We start from the raw sequence: 18,948 nt of genomic DNA, 5'->3' as shown, positions 1-18,948 counted from the left end.
CTTAACCCTCAGCCGGGTCACTTCCACTCTGAGGGGCCCAACCCTCAGCATGTTTCCCCCACTGCAGGATATCCCCTCACTCTGAGTGCACCCCTGATGCAGGAAAACAGATGTGGGGCGTGAGGAGGGCAATGTCCCTGGTCTCAGTTGAGTCCCTGGAATGTGCCCCGCCAAGTGTGGGTCCTTGGCTACATGCAGGAAAGCATTCAAGAGAAAGCCACAGTTGAGTGAAGGTAGTTTATTCAGAAAGATACATTTAAAGGCAAGAGAAAGGCCAGAGAAAGGTCACGAGGTGTGGGGGTTGGGTGCTCAGATTAAAAGTAGGGACACATTCCATAGACAGAATGTGGGCTGTCTCCAAAGAGAGAGAGAGAGGCGGTCGTGAGATGTCCTGTTGCTGTTTTTTATGGGCTTGGTGGTTTCATATACTGATAAGTGGAAGGACCGGTCTAAGTAGCCAGGGGACGGGGCTGGGATTCCTGGGAATTTGGCCATTTCCCACTCTTTGACCTTTTGTGGCTGGCCTTTGGACTTCCATGGTGCCTGTGGGCGTGTTATTTACCATGTTAGTTTATTACACCGAGAGTATAATGAAGGTCAAGATCTACTTGAAGTTTAATCCCTCATTATCCTGAGCCTCAAGGCCTACTGGGGGTTGACTCACCATCTTAATGTTAATTGCTGTAGCATTCCTTGAATGGCTGCGCCTGCCCCTTTCCATCCTGTCTCTCCCCTACCCCAAGCTGACCCCCTCACCCTTCACCCCATGTGTGCTGGGGCGGTCCACTCTCCAGTCACCATGGTGACAGCCACCAGTCAGAGATCTGGTGCAGTGTGTGGACAAACAGCCCTGTGTCCAGGCTCTGGGGCTCGGCAGGCAAGGTTGGAGGCAGGTCAAATTCCTGCCCAGGGGCCCTTCCCCCTGTGCCCTGTACCTCCTCTGAGCCAGAGGCTCAGGGTGTCCCTGGCTGTGCGCCAGGGTGGTCCCAGGCTGATGGTGTGGATGGTGAACCAGACCCCAAGGGCAGAGGTGATGGGTACATGGACCTGTCAAGGGGAGGATGCGGCCAAGCCTGGGGATGGACAGCAGGCGGTTGGCTGTGTGCATGGCCTGGGCTCAGCCCAGGTGGGTTCAGGGACTGTGTTCATTCATCTGGGGGCAGAGGGAAGGGGGACGGGAGCTTTGAACATGTCCTTCTTAGGAGCCCAAGGCTCAAGAGCAAAGTTCCTGCATCCTTCACACAGTTGTCGGCGATTTTTTCTTTCATGCTACACAATAAAAGTGAGAGCATTTGAGAGGCTCAATTGAGTTCGTCCCTGATTCCTTCTCACTCTCTTGACTTTCCACAGAGTCCTGAGTAATACATTCCATCTCATTGGGACTACTGCTGGATAGAACCCACACTTTCTAGTATAAAAGGAGCCTGAATTCTGACTGGGGAATATGGTTTTCCAGGATATTAGTCTGCTATCTTGTCAATTGGCCGGCTTTCCAAATAAAGTCGCTATTCCTTGCTCCAACACCTCGTCTCCCCATTTATTGGTCTGTCATATGGTGAGCAGAACATGTTTAGACTCAGTAACAGCACCTCACACCTTCCCAGTACTTTTATTTCCTGTCTCAGAAAAGAGCCAAACAATTACATAGTAAAAGATACTCAACTCTATTATAATCAGAGAAATATAATCAAACGTGAAATGCTGTTTTCCAACCTATCAAACTGGTAAACACTTGCAAAGACTTTCCCAGTGTTGGGAAACCTGCTGGGAAGCCTTCAAAGGCTGCCGGTGGTGGTGGGCTTTAAATGGTATGACACCTTTGGAAAGCATCCATTTGTTATTATCTATCAAATTTTTAATGTGCAAACCCTCCAACCAGCAAACTAAGGTCTACAGAGAAACTTTTACTCCATATATTTCAGTATTGCTTATGTTTTCACACAAAATATGTATTACCTGAGGAATTTAAAAATACATTTTATAAAAAGAATTCTGAAATTTAGGCTTCTATAAATATTTTCTTGAGCTTTATAACTTTACTACCCTGGAAAAAAATTAAATGTACTTCTTTTTTTTTTTTTCAGAAGTGATTAGCAGCAAAACTTGAAAATGTAGAGACTCTGAGTTTGTCTTTGGGAGAGGCCTGCAAGGGCCCCAAGGACAGACTCAGTGGCTGCAGGGTTAGGGTTAGGGCCTGGGAGGAGCCAAGGAGATGGGTGGGATAAGCTAAATTTTAAATGTCGGGTGGAAAGCAAGAGTGTGGCAAGAAGCCCAGAAGTCCCCACTTTCCATTCTCAATGAGTCATGATGAAAGAGGAATAATCAAATGGTCGCACTTAGGTAAAAAGACTGCTTATTCTGATGCTTGCCCTTAGAATGGTTAATGAACATGACCGACCAGTTGCTACCCACAGTTCCAGGCCCAGTGTTAAAACTACAGCCATTGATCTTACTGTTTCTATTTTATTCCAGTAATCTAAAGTCATAATCATGCTTGGTCTCCGAGTCCTTCTCCAGGGAGAAAGTCACGGGACTGTAACCTTACAAAGTAGCCCAAATAACCAAGAACACATCTTAAGTGTTTACAAGATAAAGAGATGTAACCACTAGCTTCTATAGAATTGGTCACCTGAAGGCATTATGATGCCATTCTAAGTCTTCTGATGAAAAAATGATCCTATTGGTTGTTATAAATGCTTCATTGTTTAAGCTATGGCTATTCACCCTGCTCCATCCCCAAGATGGCTTCTTAGTTTTGAAGGCACTAGCCTGCTGTGGGTCTGCTTTGCCTGGCAAATTAATAAAGCTTCCTCTTTTCTTCTAAACTCTAAGACCTTGTCTCTGTGTTATTTGGCTTGTCAGGGACAGGGGCCATTCTTTCTGCAACAATAAGGTCATGAGATAAACACAGACAATCACCAGGACCTCTGGATCCACCTGACATCAATATTAAAAACAGATGTAAAATCACAGAGCACGAACTAAGGAGCACTCTACCGGTGGTACAGTGGGGCGTGGGGTTGCGTGAAGCAGCGTGGCAGGACACACTCACGTTGTGCAGGCACGCAGGACCACTGCAAAAGAAAAAAATATGAAGAAAAAAGAACATTCTACCTAGTAGAAATTAAAGTCCTCCTTCTTAATCGGGATACTGAAGAATGTTAAAAATGTATATATGCACACCTTTTCAAAGCAGGTCAAATATGCTTGGGCTGGGGAGAGTTCAGGAATGGAAACCCTGAGTGTACACATGGCAATGGCTGGGGCAGGTACTGCCAACACAGGATGAGCCTGTACCCCGGGCACAGGGCTACTGTCAAAATAAATCCACTGCAAGAACAAACATTGATGAGTCAAAAACCATAAAGTTGAGGTTACAAAACAAAGCCAGGATCCAAACACAGCCCCCTCAATGTCACTACAAACAAAACATGGGAAACCAACTCAGAACACTTCAACAAATAATGTGGATCCCTTGATTCTCCCAAACACAGCACAGGGACCTGTGCCCAGATCACTGGCATCTTTTAGGTCTGCATGTCCGCATTCCTGTGCTTTGAACATCTCCTTTGTAAATTAAACTGTAACCCCTTGCATATCCAGGCCATCTTATCTGGAACAAGGCCAGGCTGTCTAAATCAAAAAGCTAAATTCCAGAATACTTAAACAACATTTCGCATTATTTCCAGAACACAGCAGGGAAGGCCACCCACACAAAGCACAGTTCCTGATGCAAGGGGTGGGGGCAGGTGACTGTCCCAGAGCTTCAGGCATTCGGAAATTCTGAGCAGTTTTCAGGAGTTCTAGGAATGTGACCTTAGTCATTCACTCATTTATGAGTTTTATTAATTAAATTAACTCATGCTTTTATTAAAGTTCATAAGAAGTGCACCTTTCACAACACAGTGTCACAGAATTACAACCCTTACACCTAAGAGCCCATCTCTGCATCTAGAAGCACATGATTAAAGAAACTTCCGTGTACTGAGCCCTCTGTGGAGGAAGCTAGTAACATTAACCTGAATGACCTTTATTGGATGAGAATCCTGAAAATTTGCTGGCGTCAGGTCTGTGTAAACAAAGATCAAGTGTGCCATCTCTGTCTGAAGGCTCAAATTAGTGAGATTTTACTCGGGCCAAATTAAATTTAAAGGCCACCACATGGAACTTTCTAGCAATCAGAGCTATCTGAGCCACCTCAGGAGACAGTTCCTCATCCCAAGTGGGCTGGTATAGAGGTTGATCTGAACAGGAGAGCAGCCAGATTTGAAATCATATATTTCTGGAAAGGTGGGCCACAAAGCCAGGTGTATCTGTGTGCTGCTGGTTACACACACTGCAGCAAAGACCCACACAGAAATTGCCACACTCCTACAACCTGTCTTTATCAATATCAAGGGAGGGGCAATGGTAATATTTGGAGAATGAAGGCAATCTGTAAACTTTAAGATCAATGTGGCCTTTGGGATCTAATTTATAACCTGATATATTACAATGGCCTCTATGCTATGCTTAACTGTAGGCATATATTAAAATGAAAATGACATTGCATAGCCTTTGTCACTGAAACCCTCTCAGATACCTTCTGTACTTACTGTGGTGCTGAGAACAACGTGTGCACCAAGTATTCACTGACTAAGCAGCTAATTCCATTTAACAATATTGATAGAAATGAAACAGGATGACAGCTAATGCTGAGTCTTGCTACATACCAGGCATTCCTTCTATTTTATGTGCATTATCTCATTTCATAGAAAGAACACGGAATTTGGAGCACATTGACCAGGATTATAATTTCAGCTCTACTTAAAAACAACAACAACAACAAAACAAACCGAATAGGATTTGCACCAAACTTCAACACTGGTTACATGTAGGAAGTAAGCCCAAGGAACAGTGTGAGAAATCTACACTTAAGTCTATGCAGTTATATACATGAATATTGACACATAGACATTCTATTATGTATAAATCATACATAGCATATACCTAGTGTGTATGCAGGTGTTCAAAAAGTATTTGCTGTTTTGAACTTTTAAGAAATTTGCTACTCTATAAAATATAAACAATTTACACATTGCAACAGAGAGGGAATTTGCAACAATTTCACAATGTGATGTAATTTACATTTAAATTAAATGATTGATTTCTTCTAAATTATTTATCTTATTTTTCATGTTAAAACCCTACAATGACCTCAGTGAGCATATCATAATGTACGCATAATGATGGCGAATATATACAAGCTCACGTTCCGGCAGTTAAACATAAGGAACAACACAAATATTACTAATAGTGACATGCCTATTTATGGGAAACTTGTTTTCCGTTTTTGTAGTTTTCTGTATTGTTCAAATTAACAAGGTCCTTGGCAAACATAAAGAGTTCTGCTCTTTGACCTGCTGACCGTGGGGAGTCCTTTGAGTGTGTTGGGCTAGGACTTTCGGGGCAGCAGTAGTGGGAACGCCTCACAGGGGAGATGAGGATGGGAGACTTGTCTTCAGTATAAAGAAGCAATACACATTCACTGTGAAGCCTTGGAAGAGTTACTTGCCCTCTCTGAGCCTTGAATTTCCAGGCCTCTAAACTTAGTTTGATTTCTTATCCACTTACAAAGCCCCCACCAGTGCAGACTCTAACTCACAGCCTCTGGACATCTCTGGATACATGCAGTGTGTGAAGCACCTGCTTCCAGGGTCTGAGTCTGAGAGCACTTCCCCCTGGACAAACAAATCCTCCACGAGGCACACGACCCTTCCCTGACCAAACCGTGGCTCCTCCAGACTCGACCTCCATCATCTGACCTTCAGAATCATCCTGCTGGGCCCATGTCACCCAGGAAAGTCCCCTGCTGAGTCAGCTTAGCCAGGGCTGGGATATGACCACCCAAAGAAATCTGACCATCTGGCCTGCCTGCAGCAGGAACCCCTTAAGGGCCAGCCAGAGCCCAGACCATGGATGTTTCCTCTCAGTGAGTCTTCATCCATGACCCTACCCTGTTCCTGGGCTGTAACCCCCACTGGCCTAGGCCGAAGTTGGACTTGGGCCTGGTTCCCCCAGCCATGTCACCCCTTGGAGAGTTCCTCCTGAATACAGTGTTCCATTTTTAGCACCTGTCAAATAACTTTCCCTAGGGGCACTGTGGCTGTCCATGGATCAGGGCACTGTCTTCATTGCCCCCACGTTCTGAAATGATGGACACAGAAAAATGGAAACCATCCCATTTGCCACCCAGCCTCCCCTTCCAGGAGGGCCCCCCTCAGACATCTCCACCCAAGGTGCTCACTTTCCTAGGGCTGGAGGTTACCTCAGTCTCCAGTCACCAGCCACCCTCTGTGTCACCAGACCAAAGACCTGTGGCTTTTCATTAATCCCATTTCCTCCAATGAAAGAATCATGTAAATACAATAAAATACTAAGAGGAGCAATGAATACAGCCCCCACCTCTCCACTGCCACAGCACCTTTGTTTTAAAGCACTTTAGCTTCTGCTGTCCCATTTGAAACTTTCCTAATATCTTAATTAACAAGGTAATATGTATTCTTTGTATTCTATTTTTATTGAAGTATAGCTATTTACAATATTGTGTTAGTTTCAGGTGTACAGCATAATGAATTGGTGTTTTTGCAGATTATACTCCATTATACTTTATTACAAGATATCGGGTTTAATTCCCCATGATGCACAGTAAATCCTGGTTGCTTATCTATTTTATATACAATAATTTGTATATCCCCTTTTAAAATTATAATCATGTTGGGTTTACACAGTATTTAATAATTATTTTAGATGTAAAAATGTGGAAACTGAAACTCACAAACACATGTACATGTAAATACTAGACTCTGTGATCACAGAGGAAATAGAAGAGTTAAAACCCTGATGTTGGGAATGCAGCCTCCACCAGCTGCCAGCTCTGTGACTCTGGGTAAATAGGGTCACCTCTCCCAGTGGTCTCCCTACTGCAGGGCGGGAGTGAGGAGCCGCCTCCCTCCTGGGGCACGGCCTGGTGCTGGGCGGGCGCTCCGTGAGCTGGAGCCCACGGGGTTGGGACTAGAGGCTGGCCAGGATGCCCAGGAAAGGGGGGTGATGCACTGAGGGGCAGGACTGATGGGGCAGAGCAGATGAAGCTGCAGGGGGCGGCCCTATGGCCTCCTTTCCCTCCAGGACAACCCAGGCAGACCCCCTTTACCCCAATCCACATGAACTGGGCTGGAATCTTTGGCTCAGCCTCTCTGAGGATCCTCATGACTGTCCCACAGGCCTTCACTTGGGGGTGGCCCCTTCTTCCCAGGAGCCTGGAAATGATGGGAGCTCCCTCATAGGGAGGTGTCCTGGGTACCAAAGCTGGGATCCAAACATCAGGTGCCACCCCGGGTCTGTCTGTGCCCAATCCTCAAGTAACACAGGCCAAAGGCCACCTGACCCATGGGGGTCCAAGGCGCTGTCCCTGGGGTCTCCACATGTGGGGGCATGTGTTTGGCCTGTGCTCCTCCAGAGGAAGCAGGGACTTGGCCCTTCACTTCTGCAAGGGTCACCCTGCAGACTCAGGCCCCTGGGTGCTACACAAACACACACATGGCACACACCACATACACACCCTACATAAACACACACACCACATACACACACACACCACATACACCCCACACACAAACATGAACATGCAGACACACATCACACACACATAGGGCACAAGCCCGTGTCTCCCTCTTCCCTGGGGCCATGCGGGGAGCCCAGCGGGCTGACCAGTGGCAGCCACAAGGCTTCACTGACTCACAGTAAATTCCATCTCATCATTAAATTTGTCATTTATTTTAAGGTGTCAAGTGGGAAAACTTTTAAGAAGAAACTCAGCAGGACAATGACTGCACGGCCTCACAGAAGTAGAGCCTGAGGCGGAGACCCGGACCCGGGAGATGTGGGTGAGCCAGCAGCGGGGCTTCTGCTCAGGTCAGGAAGAAGCCCTCGTCCCGCCCTCCTTCCCCTCCTCCTTTCCTTCTTCCTTTCTAATAACTGTATTTGGAAAGGCTTCTTCTGCTACAGTTTGCCTGTTCCTTTTGGTTCCATTTAATAGCAACAGATTTCTTATACTGGTGTGAACACCGTCAGTATCTTTTGAAGTGCACCGTGCTTTTCCCGATTAGGAGGGTCGGGCACATTCACACAAAGGAACCAGAGATTATCCAATCTGCAGCAACTTTGTAATCAAGCCCAGCCACTAGGCCCTCACCGAAGGCAGGGGAACATCAGCCCTCCTCAGGGCTCTGCGGGGAAGACAGTTTTGTGGCTCTGGGCTGCCCCTCCAGTGACACAGTCACCACCGGATGGGGCAGCCGAGGCCTGAGCTGACAAAACCTGCCTCGGTCTTCAGGAACTTTCTCACTTACCAAACATCAGCCTCTCCCCCTCCTTTCTTGTCCTTCCATGGACCAGAGAGGACCGGTGGCAGGGCTGGGCCATCAAAAGACCACGAAGGGCGCCCATTCTTTCTCCCAGAAATGACCTCCTGGAACCTGCCCAGCTCTTATCCAGCTACTCCCTAGTGTTTCTGGTCCACCTGACCCCAGTAAAGTCCATGCAGATGCCCTCCAGGCCTTGAGAAACCCCCAACCCCCTCCTGTGTCCACCGCTGACCAAAGTGTGCACCTGAGACTGCAGACTGTTTTTTGGGGATTATATGTATATATATATATAACCCAGAGGTTTCAATCTTTAAAGACTAGAGAGCTTTTCAAAATAGAAAAGAAACCAAAAATAAAATAGCCTTTTGTTCTTGAAGAGTTGCCAGAACTCAAAATGTAAACTCCAGTTTTGCAGTATATTCTGGTTATATGATCCAGACCTTAGAAGACCGTTGGGACAGTTCGCAGAGCCGCCGTCCAGTGGGCAGCCCGTGCCCCGAGCTATCCGCCTCCCCCCGCCCGCCAGCCCGAGGCCTCCCGAGCCCCGCCTGCGGCCCCAGCAGCAGCGCCGGGGAACACCTACATCCACAACCTGCTCGTGGACGGGACCTGTCAGGATGCGGCCATGGTGGGCTCTAAGGACTCGCCCCACAACTGGGCCGCCACCCCAGGAAAACCTTTGCTAGCATCACACCAGCTGAGGTTGGTGTCCTGATTGGCAAAGACTGGTCAAGATTTTTCATGAGTGGGCTAAGGCTTGGGGGCCAGAAATGTTCTGTGATCCGGGACTCACTGCTGCAGGATGGGGAATTTCCCATGGATCTTTGTACCAAGATCACAGGTGGCGCACTCACCTTCAACATCATGGTCACCGTGACTGCCAAGACGCTAGTCCTGCTGATGGGCAAAGAAGGTGCCCACGGTGGTATGATCAACGAGAAATGTTATAAAATGGCTCCCTCCTGTGGTGTTCCCAGTACTGACTTCATCTGTCCCTTCCCCTACTGCTCCCCACTGATTTTGCACCCCTCTCCTTCCCCCCCACATACACCATTTTTATTTTTGGGACCATTACCCCACACCCCTTTTTGCTGCCCAAACCACATGGTCAGAGGCCAGGGCTGGATGGACACCTCCCTCTTCTCATACCCTTCCTTTGTGTGGTTGGATAACTTTTTTGTTTTTTTTGTGTATTTTTCCTGAATAAAAAAAGATTCTACCAAAAAAAAAAAAAAAAAAAAAGACTGCTGATCTGAGCCAAAAATATATAATTCTCTTTTAATGTCAGATGCTACCTTTTCAGTAGCCTTCCCCCAAGTTGCTTTCCATTCAATTGCCTGCTGACCCTGCCAGCTCTGCCTCCCCAGTCTTGTGATTCACTTACCTGTGGCTCTGCTGCACAGGACTGGGAGTTCTCAGACCATCCAAATTTCTCCTCCAGGATGACAGACATCTCTGGCCATTCAATTGCCATATTCCTTGATGTTTGGGTTCAAAGTATATTTGTGATGGTGGCGTTTCCAAGCTCTATATAGGGTCTACCGCCACGCTTAAAGTCATAGCTGGGTCTGCCATGAAAGTCCCCCTTATAAGCCTAAGGTTTCTTCTTAGATTTACACTAAATGTACATTTTTGTTAATATATGACTTTACTTCTTTATTTCTTGCAGTCTCCATGTTACATATTTTTAGATAAAAGACTCAATTTCAATTAAAATTAACTCAAATATATCTCTTTTATAATAGTATCAAGAGATCGGAAACAACCTTGAAATATGGCGGTCATAATCTCATGGGTTTTATTCTCTTTTTTTAAGCAAAATAAATCATTATCTCCTTTCTTCCCAGTGGGGACACGGGGAGGGGAGCATTAATCCTGAATGTTTACTTATGTTTAAAAAATAGCTTTTCAGAGTGGGTGAACAGCCTAAATGTGTTTATTTTTTATAAGAAGTAGGAAATTAAACTCCTGAAGACAGTTTCTTTACCTTGTTAATTTAATTTATAAAAAAAAATGTGGTGAAAATTGCAAATCTTCTTCAGACTTCTCAAAGATATTGGGACAGGTACCTTATCACATAGGTCATCACCAATGGTCTTTCTGATTCTAGAGAAGGAACCCTATTGTGAAATAGTAAGCAATTAGTCAATATTATTAATTTATTCTGAACCTTTGAGAATTAAGACATAAAATGAGAACAATTTCCCTTTGGTGCGATATTTATCCATAATGAGAAGATACTCATCCATCCATTTACTAGACCCTGGGATGGCGGAGAAATGTGGGTTGACTCTGAGTAGCTGCTGAGCTGATGGAAATGATGCTACAGTTCCCACATGTCTCACTGTGCTCCCCCTAGACATTTGGTTTTCATGGCTCTCTCTGAAGTTAGAGAAAGTCATAATGGATCATCACCGCATTTAGATTGTGATTGTGATTCTTCCCACCTAGAAATAATGTGGCTTCCCAGGCTCAGGCCAAAGGACTCTCTCCCCAATACATAGTGGTAGGTTAGTGGGGGAGTGGGACACCATTACCCCATGCATAGAACAATCATTTAAGAAATGTTTTAACTTATAACTTAAACCATGAGATAATAAAGTGTAACTGAAACATTAAAGCCAATGGTTTCAACAACTAGCTATGTAACACTGACTAGTGCAAAACATGGGTCTTACACAGAAAACTGATAACACAACACCCACCCTGAAAGAATTTATGATCTAGTAGGAGAAAGAGAAAGAGCAGGTATTCAACAAGTAAGTAAGCATGTAAGTAAATACATAAATACTGAAAAAATGAATTCTCTACTAGAAAAAGAAACAAAGAAGAGCTGGCATTTCCAACTTACAGCATAAGAAGGCACTGAAGGCTTGGGGATATGAGCATGAAATAAAGTTGAATTGGATGTTCTTTTGTCCCTTCTGTAGTTTTCCCAAATGTAAATGGATTCCTTCCATAAGGCAGTGGTGTTACAGTACTAACGCTACTCTTAATGTCCCTAATTATCGAATGTGGAACAATGCAGATGGCAGGCTATTCAGGATTTTTCTTCCTTTGTCTTTCACCATGAGAACCAGCTCACTGCTCATTAAAACATCCTGCAGAGGGCAAACAAGGGAGGGGAGGGAGCTGAAATTACTTTTGGAAGTTTTTGGGAAGCATTGGTGAAAGTTTTGGTGGAATTGTAGAAACAGTCTCTTTATACTGTCTTCTTCTTTCAAAGAAATCTTGTTTCCCATCAGTGAGATTTATGTGGAGAGTAGAAAATGCCATGTGTGCTTTGACTTTCTGGATAATGGAGTCTTCAAAGAAGGACTTCAAGAAAATAAAGTTTTCTCCCAATTCATATCAAATATTAATTTATATTTTTCCTCTTGAAATTGATTTTATAACCTAAAACAAACCAAGATAAAATATTTCTCAACTAACAGAACACATCAGTATTCACAGAAGTAGCAGAATCTGTTTTTATGTTAAAATTGATGGACCTTAAATTTACTAAAGAAATAAACAAGTGAGAGAAACAAAAAAATCTAAAAGTAAAATTAAAACAACAACAACAACAACAACAAAGAATGACTTTAGAATAGTGACTCTTATCAAGAAAGGAGCATGAATTAAAGTGAAATCTGTGGTGAAAATTTCTGAAGTCCCAGATGCTAATCGGCCTCCTCATCCACTGCACCCCCACGGTCATTGCCTGTAACACGGAGAACAACTTCAGACAGAAGCAGGCTGCACATGTAAGCAGTATGGGTGCTGCCAGAACTTTATTTAAACCCAATAAGATAGAACTGATTCAATAAAAGAGGACAAGCAAGGGGAGGGACACCTGTACGGACATTAGTGAAGACTAAGTTTTGGCTGTTTAAACAAATAGCCCACAAAAATGAATTCTTCTTTGAGATAAAGTCTTCTGTTTTTATTACTTTTAAGGCTTTTTGATGGTTGTGACGTCCCTGGGCTTCCAAGATACATACGAAAAGTGTCTTTTTATACACTAGATTGGAAAATAGAACAACTAATAATGATGATAATAATAGGTATTAAATCTGGGTACTAGGCGCAGCATACGAGGAAGTGTTTCACAACAACAACACGAGAGCTAACGGGCATTGAGCATTGTGATGTACAGTCACCGATGAGCAGTTTTAAATGTTTTAATTCATTTATTCCTCATGACAATATGGTGTGGATTCTTTTGTTACACTTGTTGGATCAATGAGGAATCTTGGGTAGATGGTGTCACATTTTAATCTAAATTTCTTGTGTAAGTCAAATACAATTTCCCCCTACCAGGATTTTGATTGTCTGATGTCAATTTATATGCACAGTATTTTTTATCTCCCATTTAAAAAAATAGTGGTAAAATACTCATAACATAAAATTCACTATCTTAACCATTTTAGGTGTACAGATTAGCAATGTTAAGAACAAGTACATTGTTGTAGAATCTTCAGAACTCTTTTCAAACCTTGCAAAACTGAAATCCAATACCCAGTAAATAATGCACAGACCCACCATTTTCCTTTCTGTCTCTATGACTCTGTCTACTCCAGATACCTCATACAAGTAAATTCACACAGCAGTTGTCTTCTTGTGACTTCCTTATTTAATGTGTCACAGAGTTTTTGAAAACATATGAAACTATGATAATGCAAACATATTATTTTCATTTTATAAGAAGGTTTTTAAAATTATTACTATCTCCCAAAAAGTGTCATGACAAGTGATGACTTCTGTGCTTTTTTTAAACTCAAATAATGATTTTAACTCACTGTTATTTTTTAATTTCTAATCATTTACTTAGAGCAAGAAAGGTTTTAAATCAACACATGGTACCAATAACAAAATATATATCAATACTAGACACTTATATTAAAATTTATTATCAATAAGATATTTGATACACTTTGCATTGTCAGTTTCTCAAATGAAAACTTTGAGACACACTTTATTATGCTTTATGAAGTGGATATTATTTTCACAAAGAAGTGTATTCCTAAATATTTCTAAGTATTAATTGTATTTATTTCCTTTCTTTTTTAATAAGTGGGATAATTTCCATCAATTACAGACCCACAAACCCAGCTGAAATAAATATTATATATTCCCAAGACAATCAGTCACCATTTTGCATTTACAATTTTATTCTTAAACTAAAATTTGAAAGAACCAAAGTCAAATAAGAACCTCATGTTTTTGTAATCTATCAGTTAAGTTTATTATTAAAAATTATTTTTCTTCCTTTACATATAAAATTAAGTAGACTGTGGCTCTTCCTTTGTAAAAAACAAACAAACAAACAAACAAAAAAACCAAAAAAAAACTAAGAATGTTACAGTTCAGATTTCAAACTTCAGCTTTTTCAACAAAGCTCAAATTTTCTTTTCACCATTTTTCTTTCATGACCTCTGATGGTGGAAATGTAAATTGACATTACAAATATCAACAGAAATAATGCCACAAATTCCATTTACCTTGTTACTGAAGATCATTTCCCTTCTTTTCATATTTATTTACCTTGAGAATGTAACGGTATTAATTATTCAACAATATAGAAAGAGTGTTGGACAATTTCATACTACTTCGAAGCATAAGAATTCCCTCTTATTCACAGTGTATAAATCTCAAAGTGTATGTGTGCACATTACATACAGTAAAATGAACATTTTATTGATATAACAACTTACTCCTGCAACTACTAACTTTCAAATGGAAATTGAATAAAGTTTGGCTAAGTTGAAACAATTATTTTAATTTACAAAACCATCATTTTTCCTAAATCCTGTACATATGAATAAGGCAGCAAAATTGTATATTAAGATCTGAATTATTTGAATTCATTACTTCAACTTAGTTAATAAGACTACTGTCTTGACATGAATTCCTCCCAAAAAGGCCTCCTCAAAGGGAATTTATCTGGGAATGTGACCCATAGAGTAGGAATAATGAACAAGGCGGTGAAAACAGGGAAGAAGGAAATGCTGAAGTATGGATATGTTATCACAATGACCATGGTCGACCTGTGCTGGAGTCCACAGGCTTTCTGGGAGGCCTCATGAAAGCCAGGAAATGAAGAGAAGGCTTTTCCCACAGGCTTCCACCTGCCATGGATTTAGTGGCCCTTGGACTTTGACTATCACATAAGCACTTGTAGGCTGCACATTCCGCATCCTGCATTTCTTGTCAGAAAGCTTCCAGGAAAGGAAAGGAGAGGCTCACGCCTTAGCCAGAGTAAGGGACTCCCCAGTTGCACCTGCAGGAAGCTGGTCAAAGTCTCCAAGAACTGGTAGTAGGACAGGTGCCTGCAGTAGGACACGGGGCCAGGAGGGTGCTAAGTGATGCTCAGAGTGGGTGCTGGTGCACTAGAGCCTTAGGACTCCTCAGACCCACCTTTTCTCTCCCTTAACTCTAATCTGCCCCTGAGTCTCCTTCCAGGTGCTGGCCAGCTGCAATCTCTATAAGAGGGTTTGTGGAATATCCTGGTGGCTACAGCTGCTCCCAAAGCCTTGCTGAGAGTCAGCATCTCTCCTCCCCACCACTAATTCTAAATTTCTCTCATCTTTGACCAGTGTCTCAGCTGATCTAAGGTTGCCTGCCTGGTAGAGTGAGCCAGACCTTCTTCATCTAGGTTTGATTTGCTTTACCTCCATGAGGACATTGTTGCTGTAAATGCCAAGATACCATTATCACTTGTCACAAAACACCAGGTGATGCATCAGTGAAGTTTGTGACTATTCCTTCCTGCCTCCACTATACAGCAGTGACCCAGGTTCTTCACGTTACTAAGGGCAAGTTAATCTTGAAAATATATTAACATATTAATTCTCTTTTGTCTGATGATCCAGGAATGAGAAGGCCAATCACTGGAATCAGGAGCCCAAAGTGGCTAGATGATAGTCAGTTCCTGTGGAATGCTTATGTTGTCCTCTGGTGGAAGTGTTTTCCTTCTTGGAAACCAAGATCTCCAATCCAGTAGAGCCTAAAGCTTCAGACACAGGAAGCATAAACTTTGAAATTGAGTCACTAGGAGTAATGGTAAATGGGGCCATTTGTACTCTCACCTCTTGGTTCCTGACAGGACAGCACCATATGTCAGCCATCGATACAGCACACATAGCACACACTTTCCCCAACCTGAAACTTGAGCTGAGCCATCAACAGCTCATCCAACCACTATATCAGATCAACTCCTTCTAGGTGATGAGACAGATGGTAATCCCAGTGGAATCTGTGCTCATGCACCCCTGGTTTCACAACTTTTGTCATAAATTAATCCCTCAAACACAGTGTTGTAGAGGATGTTGTGCCAATAAATAAGGCATTTTGTAAGCCCCAAATTCATGGTGCTGGTGGAGGCTTTGCTGGCAGAGAATTAAAATGCATTACCATTGTAGGTTTAAATTCTAGCAGGGATGAACTGTTGCCATCTCTAGAGTGGAAGGGATCCAATAAAGTTAATCTGACAGCAAATGGCTGGCTGGTCTCCTTGAAGGATAATATATCACAGACTCAGGACCAGGCTCTACTGTTGACAAGCTGGGCACTCAGAAAGGAGCAGGGTCTAGATCTGCATTAGGGAGAGGGATCCCAGTCTGCTGTACCCACGGCTCTTCCCAGCCATGGTGTCATATCTGTTCATGCACCAATCGTCCAAACAGGGGACCGCTAAAGGTTAAGGATGGAGTATAGTTCACACTCACAGAGCAAACTAAGCTGTCCAGTTGATTGCTGAGAGTCTTCTATTCAGAGAGTGCTCTTTGGTGGGCACTAACACGAGACAATGGTCTGCATGCTATATATCTGCCCCCAGAGATCCATCCACTTGCCTCTTTCCCCAGATTTCCTTGTCTCTGTTTTCTTTTTTTTTTTTTTCTTGCTTTACCAAAGCCCCTGACAAAAAGTCATTTGCTACTTCCCAGTAGTCTATGCATATCCATAGCTCAGGCCACTTCTGCCTCCATATAATGTAATGTATGAATTGTTCTGTTTGGAGCTCTTCCCACTGGGAGGATGTCCCTTTAGGGATGCGTTCCTTTAGGGCGAGCTCTGAGTGCAGCTGTAGTGTGACAACTGTTCACTTATGGCTGCCATCAGTTTGCCACTTAACCCACATGTGAACCAGGCCAATATTTTTTTTTTTCTCTTTAATCAGCACAGCTATTTCTAGCTACCATCAGATCTGCTGGTTCACATGGCCTGAGATTCCAGGAAACTTGCACAACAGCCTTGGCCTCCTGAAGACCTTTTTATTTATCTGGGCATCATTTAAGTCCAATAAGTGTTTGGTACACTTTTCTCATAAGGCCCTTTGTAGAAGGGTAGGTAGAATGTTTATAATTATTCTTATGTCATTAAAGAGTCCTTTCTCACGGGCACTCACCCTCCATTTTAGCCAATGTTATCTGGGTCTGTTCAAATTAAATACATCCAGAAATTGGGTGCAGACCCTGGGTTTTGCATTGTGACAGTTGATGTTAGGAATCTGCTCACCATGTATTTACTGGGGAAAAATCTGTGTATATATAGACCTTCACAGTTCAACCCCTGTTGTTCAAGAGTTCAGAGTATTGACAAAAGACCACTGGGAGGATGAGAGAATGGAAGTTGGATAAGCAAGGAAGTGAAAACAAACTTTGAATTCTGGTTCAGCCACCATGTCTTTGAGCAAGTTACTTAATTTCTGTGCTTCACTTTATCTGTCTGTAATATGGGGGGATAACAGAGACATTGTGCAACTTTGGGTTTTTCTCACTGAAAGTGGCCGGTTTCTCTTCATCAACCTTTGCTGCCTCATCCTTTAGGTGCTTTAGGTCAAATTTAGCCTTTGTTTCCTCTAGGAAGCTTTCTCCGTCCTCCCAGGGGTTGAGGTGGCCTCCAATGTCTTTCAGCCACATGTACCTCTCCTACAGTAGCTGTTGTCATACAGAATTGCAATTGTCAGATCACTTATCTATCTGCTCCACTAAGACCAAACACTTTACTGGGGCAGGGATTATGACTGTCCTAGCCCATTTAGCACATATTGGAAAAAGTTTATAAATTTCATTGAACTCTCTTGTAGATTGTAAGGGTTAAGTGAAGTAATGTGTGTACAGCTCCTCGCAATTTAAGTGTTCAGTAAATAGTAGGTTTAAAAAAGCTCCATTATTTTTCACATCTTTATCATACGGCACAGTTCCTGGCATGTACATATTTGTATCTCAGTAAACACTTGCTGAATGAAAAGTTCAGGACAGACATGATAAGGTCCTTAACTACGTCTGCCAACACTGATTTCAACTGCTGTCAATTTTCCTTTCAGTATCCTAAATGCTGTCCTCTGAAACTCCAGTGTGTATTAAGTTCTTATTTTTTTAGAGGAAGCAATGGCAAAAATAAAATAAAAATCCAAGAAAATAATTGTAAGATGCCACTGTAGAATGGAGGAAAAGGAGAGGTAGTGGGAAACCATAGAGGTGCTGTGAGGTAGTAGGGCTTGGGGTGTCTGTATTTTCTTTCTTCCTTTCTTCCTTCCTCCCTTCCTTCCACTATTTGTTTGTTTGTTTCTTTTTTTTTTTAACTTTCACTTAATTTTATTTTGTTTCGGAGTTCTACTGAGTTGTCTTCAGACACCTTCCTTTCATATCTTAAAAATTGTATCATAAGGATGTTAGGAGAGAATTCAACAGCCTAGGGGGTCTCAATAAAATAAAGCACATAGTTCATATGATACGGAGTACTTTCTGAATTTAGAAATTATCCCCCCGGGTGAATGGAGGAAAACTTACACTTGAGGGTCCCTTTGAATAAATGGAGTTCAAAACTTCTCAGTCCCTCCGTCTTTGTTCCTCTTTTCCTGGGTTCGGAGGCCACCTCTACCGCAGGGCGCACCTGCCACTCTCACCGCCGGCCAACCGGCGGCTCCAGCCCGCAGGCGGCTCCGCGGAAGGAAGAAGGGAGGGGCTCTCAGCTGCCAGTGGGCGGGGCGGGGCGGGGGTGCTGGGGGCGGGGCCAACGGGCGCGGGCGGCTGTGCGCGCTGCCGCCGCTACCGCGGCACCGGAGTGCGGCACGTGTCAGTGTTTACGTCCTAGTGGAGCCTATGTCAGCAGCCGACTGGCGACATTGTGACAATACTGAGGCACAAAGTTTAGGAGACGCGACCCTCCGTCAAGCCAGCTCCTGGCTGCCGGGAAGAGGAGGAGGGGGGGGCGGGGAGATCGGCCTTGGTACTAGCGGTGGAGACACACACACGGTTCCCGACCACATGCCTGGCCCCACGGAACCGCGCCTCACCTCCGGAGCCCCGCAGGTGCAGCACCGCGGCCTCGCCCCAGGGGGTGGCTAGGGCTCGCGCCAGGCGCTGCGGCAGCTCGGGGCTTGTAAACAGATACCCCTTGCACGTGACCGTGTGAACTACATGCTCCTGGGGGCGTGTTCTCTTTCCCGCGAGCTGCGCCACAAAGAAGCGGGGCGGTCGGAAGGCAGAGAGGCGGGCGAGCAAGCAGGGAGAGCCCCTCAGCGTTTTAGGATGGCCGAAGGCGCCTGGCGAGGGTA

At 43.7% G+C, this 18,948-nt stretch overlaps 1 long non-coding RNA gene across 1 annotated transcript; it reads right to left on the bottom strand.

Annotated features, from left to right (window-relative positions):
• Positions 1-10,057: 10,057 nt before the first annotated feature.
• Positions 10,058-18,759, bottom strand: LOC141576750 (uncharacterized). The gene is made up of 3 exons (XR_012505174.1): positions 18,182-18,759; positions 11,257-11,801; positions 10,058-10,525 (listed from the first exon to the last, which is right to left on the bottom strand). It is a non-coding gene; the product is annotated as an uncharacterized LOC141576750 (long non-coding RNA).
• Between the last annotated feature and the right edge of the window lie 189 nt (positions 18,760-18,948).

This window comes from Camelus bactrianus, unplaced genomic scaffold (assembly GCF_048773025.1).
Source record: "Camelus bactrianus isolate YW-2024 breed Bactrian camel unplaced genomic scaffold, ASM4877302v1 HiC_scaffold_28, whole genome shotgun sequence".
Taxonomy (NCBI): Eukaryota; Metazoa; Chordata; class Mammalia; order Artiodactyla; family Camelidae; genus Camelus; species Camelus bactrianus.
This window is presented reverse-complemented; position numbering and strand designations above follow the sequence as displayed.